The sequence below is a fragment of the Leopardus geoffroyi genome, chromosome B2, assembly GCF_018350155.1.
Source record: "Leopardus geoffroyi isolate Oge1 chromosome B2, O.geoffroyi_Oge1_pat1.0, whole genome shotgun sequence".
Lineage (NCBI taxonomy): Eukaryota > Metazoa > Chordata > Mammalia > Carnivora > Felidae > Leopardus > Leopardus geoffroyi.
This window is the reverse complement of record NC_059332.1, coordinates 101,001,307-101,006,932: the sequence shown is the minus strand read 5'-3', so window position 1 is coordinate 101,006,932 and position 5,626 is coordinate 101,001,307. Positions and strand designations below refer to the sequence as shown.

The window sequence follows — 5,626 nt, the reverse complement described above, 5'->3', positions numbered from 1 at the left end:
AGCAGGGGCTGGGGAGGGGCAGAGAGAGAGGGAGATACAGACCCCAATGCGGCCTCCAGGCTCCACACTGTCAGTACAGAGCCCGGTGCAGGGCTCGAACTCACAAACTGTGGGATCATGACTTGAGCCGAAGTCGGATGCTTACCCTACTGAGCCACCCAGGTGCCCCAGGTATCAAACTCTTGATTTCAGCTCAGGTATCGATCTCAGGGTCGTGAGTTCAGACCCCACATGCTCTGTGCCAGGCATGAACCCTACTTTTAAAAAACTGGACAGGGGAACCTGAAGTATAATTCTAAGCAGAGAGAGCAGCATAAGCAAAAGCAAAGAGGCAGTTCAGAGTACATTGTATGTAGAGAAATACAAATAACTTGGTACTGCCTCAAGCAGGAGGCATGGAATGGCAGTCAGTGTGCTAGGCAGGGGCCAAGCAATGTAGGGGCAGGTCCGCCATATTAAGAGCAGCCCACCATATCTGAGAGAAGATGGCCAGAGATTCAATTCTTTATATTAGCTCTGAGTTATTGACTTGGATGTGGTTTCCTCTTTCCTTCTCTGTTCTAGTCTGGGGTTTCAGTGGGTGTTGCTAACAGCTGGCATCCTGAAGATCCGTGATCTAACAACTTTGGGCTCCCCTCCCTTCTGATCATCAAGATTAGACAGGGACCTTATGTCAAAAGGGAGTCTTTCTAATTTGTCAAGGAATATTAAAGGAAAGGTTGAATACAACTTCCTCTGAAATCCCACGGGAACCTCACTCAAATCACTTCAGCAAAAGAAGAAATGGACATACTCTGAATATAGAAGGAAGAGAGACATGATCTGAGTTTTTAATCTATGGGAGACAACCGATGCGTAAATGGAGAAATTAAACTACCAGATGACCTGGAAAGTGCTAAAATAGAAATATGGGGCAAAGCATATGGAAATCACAGGACCAACTTGGCTAGAAGAGTTGGGGGAGGCTTGATATAAGAGAAGGTTTTTAAACTGGCTCTCAGAGGCTCAGTTGGAGTTTCTAAGAGAATGCGAAGAACAATTCAGACTGAAGAAAGCACAGAGTTGTGAAAGAGTCTGGCATTTCAGGAAACAACGAGCTATTCCATCAGAATGACTCTGGTGAAGGGTTTGAGGGTCAGAGTCACAGAAGCTGAGCCATAAGAAGTGGATTATGAGGCATCTTGGAGTCACATGGCCAGGTTTGCCTTTTAGAAGGATATTTTTGGGCAGGATAAAGGATGAAGTGGGGTTCTCTCCTTTCTCCACCATCATGCTGTGTGCTGCTGACTGTGTCTCGCCATGTCTTCTCACAAGACTTTCAGGATCATGCGATTCCTGGCCAAGAAACAAAAGCAGAATCGTCCCATTACCCGGTGGATTCAGATGAAAACTGGTAATAAAATCCGATACAACTTCCAAGAGGCGGCATTGGAGAAGAACCAAGCTGGCTCTATAAGGGATCATACATAAGATGACACACATTTATGTTGCCTGAAGGTCATGTGTTCCTATCCCATCACTCTGTAAACCTCCCTACTACCTGAAAGGTAGATGTGTTTTCATCAAGGAAATGACGTTTCTCTGTTATTATGCTTCTTCACTAGTGGGTTGGTTCAGTAATAAACACGTGAGGTCTTTTGATTGGAAAAAAAAAAAAGGATGAAGTGGAATGCAGTGCAAATAGAAGCAGGAATGCTATAGATGAAGCCAATGCAATCCCCCAGGTGACAAAGGGCAGTGGTCTAATCTAAGATAATGCAGTGGGGATCTTTATGAGGTGGGATTCTCTGGCTTTGTGACTGACTGGCTATGGAAGTGAAAACGTTCATTTTTTCAAGTCAGGTCAAGAATGACTGAAATTTCTAACCTGGGAAAGAGAGGAGGTAGTAACACCATGAGTCAAGATCAAGAATACTCGAGGTAAAGGAGTTTATGCTTTCCATAAGGCTTCCATTTAAGATGCATTAATTTTGAGGTGACTGAGGACAATCCAACTGGAAATGTCCAGTTGATCATTGGAAATATTTGTCTAAACTTAGGAGAAAGATCAGGGCTGGAAATGGGGATGGGGAAATTATTTTGGGTTGAACCGTATGAAATTGCTAACATTTGGTCACATTTTATCTACAAAAATGGCAATTGGCATGTGGGCGAGTATTTCATATGGGAAAATATACAGAGTAAGAGAAAAGAGGTGAGTACCAAGGGTAGGATATTACCTGGGAAACGTTGATTTCTGGCCATGGACAGAGACGGAGAAGTGGTAAAGGATATTGCACAGAATTGGTAGAAGATAGAGATATAGGGGAAATTCAAGAGGGAGTAATGGTATAGAAGCCAGATGAGTGCTTCTCAAAAAGGAAAGGGTGTTCTTGAGCCTCAACTGCTACAGAGGATGCAAGTCTGAAGGCAGAAACAGGACTCTGAACTTGGCAGTTAGGAGGTGGCTGTAACCCCAGCAAGAATTTTGGCAGAGTGGAGACAAGAGCTGGACTGTAAGAGGTCAAAAAAAGGGGGCTGACCTCAAGGTTTCATTTCCTTGTGTGTTTTGTTTTTTAAGGTTTGAGGAGGTTTGCTCCTATTTATGCATATGAGGGAGAAGCCAAAGTAAGGAAAATAGTTGAAGATACAAGACAGAAGGAATGAATAATGGAGAGAACCAAGTCTTGAAGGAGGCAGAAGGGTAGCCTTGAATGCCTAAGAGGAGAGGTTTGCCCCAGATGGAAGGGACAGAGGCTCACTAAAAGCAGTGTTAAGTCCCTACCCAACGTATGCATTTCCAGTCACGCACTCTGACAGATCACATTTATTGGTGCCATTATGTTGTCATGGGACAGAAGTCCTCCTCAAAGAGAAAGATGGCAAATATTTTAATTACCAGTGCTTCTTTCCAGAGATCGGCAGTAATGCCTTTGATGTATTCTTGGGCACGCCTACCTTGCAGCCTGCAGCAATCACAGCTAAGCTCTCTCCACTGTTCACCGTGAGCCTACCCATCCCCTAGAAAGACCTCCAAAACAGTCCAAACAGCTGTTTGGTGAGCACAGAAGGAGAGTGTCAGAATTCACTCTGTCAGCCTCTAAGGAGATGTTTCTCCAAGGAGGACATTTCTTCGGGCCCTGCAGTTAATGGTCCCAATGCCCTATCACTGAGTAGAGTTGGGGCAAAGGGCTTCCCTTTGCTTCCAGTTTCTAACATTACCCAAAGGAGAAATTCATCACCTAGGACAACTAGTACTCGCTTAATGATGCGTCACAAACATAGATGCTGTCTTAAAATTCCCAGCTAATCCTGTCCTAGTTCTCATCACTTTGAGGTCAAAGTGCTAGTATTATGTTGGGTTCATCTAATCAGAATAGTAGGAAAAGCAGGATTAATAACATGAGCCTCCTCATCTAGAGAAGTTAATAAGTGAAAGATCCAACAACCCGATCCTGTAATAAAAGAGTCCATTAGGTGAGGGACCCATGTTGCCACCTGAGCTGCCCAGAAACCTGGAAGCTTAGGGAATGTGAACTATTGGTCACAGAGACCAGCTGAGAGACCAGGAAGTTTCCTACTAAACCTCTCATATATTACCCACATTGTACCTACAGGTATCCAACTTGTCAATTTAGAGCTCTGTGTCTGGTACAAGGGTTCTATCTGTCCTAAGAGATGCTCAATAAATACGGTTCTAACAAATGAGCAAGTGAGTGAATGAATGGCGTTGCCAAATAACCACACCATTTATCCAAATAAATAGCACGTCTATCTATTTGGAGATGTCAGAGTGTCTTGGTGCTCGTGTGTGCATAAAAGAGAAAATGAGGCAGGTCCTTTGGAAAGTTATCTTACTACCAGTTCCTAATCTAAAATGGTGAAACCAATTTTTTAATAAAAGACCACAGATCTTCAATGTGTGTACGTATGTGTGTGTGTATGTGTGTGTGTGTACATAGATAGTGTGCACGTATGTGTGTGTGTGTGTGTGTACATAGATAATACATCGATATACACACACACACAATGGGGGATGTAGACATCTGTAAGATCATAGCTTGGAGTAAGATGATCTTGGATCCTGAAAGATTGCAAGAACACTGATGCAATAGGCACCTGGTAGCCTCAAGAGGATTTGTACCCATCTTTTGAGATAAATAAAACAGTAATGAAACCAGCAGCCCAAGAAATTCTGAATTTAGCTCCTGCCTTTTGTTCAATTTGGATTCCCTCTTTTTCTTCCTATAATCTTCCAGATATTTCTTATACTATGAAGTGATTTTGTTACTATGGAAACCACAGGGCCTGCATAAAGCTCAAATGTGATGTCAAGTTATAAAATGATTTGAAATTTGCCCCATGGCTTGATAAAAAGCATTTAGAGGAATTACCACACCCAATATAGTGATGTGCCTATATAAAACACGTATCTGGGAATATACCTTTTTTTTTTTTTTAATTTGGATGGGAATCTGGGTGGGCAGATGTGATTGGTGAAGAAATATCTCACAGATGCCGCTCTGAATGAAAATAAAGCTTGGTTAGGAAATTCCAGGTTTATAAAATCATAGTAATTATGAGTTATAGCATACGGAGTTTATTCCTCACACGCAAAGCTTTGCCCTGTTTGTGAAGCACTTAAGCTAGCTTTCTGAAAAAGCTTTACTAGAAATATTCGAGAACAGCGTATCAACCAGTAAGGGGGATATTTTTAAGTGACTCCTCGCCTGGAGGCGAGAGATAAAGAAACTCACCTCTTGGGGTCCTTTTTAGGCCAACGAAAGCCTGATTCTCCCACTGGAGATCTTGCTCTGTTTCCTAGGCCAAGTGTTGCTTCCAGACGAACACATATGTTTCTGATGTCATCATCTGGCCTTGAATCTGTATATGATTCAGTGGTAGTGGAATCTGCCCTAATACTCTGAAATCACTTATTACACTGATAACCACATGGAGCCTGGGAACCCACACCAAAAATCTACCTAGTTGACTTGAAGAAAAGCCACAGAGCCATGAGAGCTGTTAGACAGGAAAGACAGAATCAGCAGAATGGAAGTCAAGCCACTCTGCTCCCTGGCCTCCCACCCTCCTCCTCGGCTCCCCTTCCCTCTGCCAAGTACTTGCAACTATTATCATCACAACAACACTCTGGAGAACATTCTTGTTGGGTAATAAGAAAGCATAATTATATGCTCCAGAGCTGTTGAGGTTTTCTCCTATTTTCAAAACAATGCATATCCTGTGGAAAGACAGCGCTGCACATGAATAAGCTGAGATTCCTTCCCCTGAACATACAGACGGTGGTTTGGAGGAGAGACCAGAGGACAGCTCTACTAATGTCTTTATTCCTTGGACAACCTAACCACACTGTTCTGTGGGGCTCCCGGGAACAAACCTCTCTGTAAACATTATTAAAAGTGCAACATCTTCAAAACTGAAATGACATGTTCTCTGTTTTGCTCACTCTTCCCTTATAGCCATGGGCTGTCCCAGTGCTGAGAGAAATGGAATTTAAGTCCACACCATACAAAACTCAAGCCTGACTTCCCCAAACCATTACATTTAGTCATTCAGATATCCATATTTCTCACCTCAAACGTGATCAGTGAAGAGGCGGGGACTGTCCCCTTGAGTTACATAGTCC

At 43.1% G+C, this 5,626-nt stretch overlaps 1 pseudogene; it reads left to right on the top strand.

Moving 5' to 3' along the window:
* The first annotated feature begins 1,232 nt into the window (after positions 1-1,232).
* Positions 1,233-1,456, top strand: LOC123609792 (annotated as a pseudogene).
* The last annotated feature ends 4,170 nt before the right edge of the window (positions 1,457-5,626 follow it).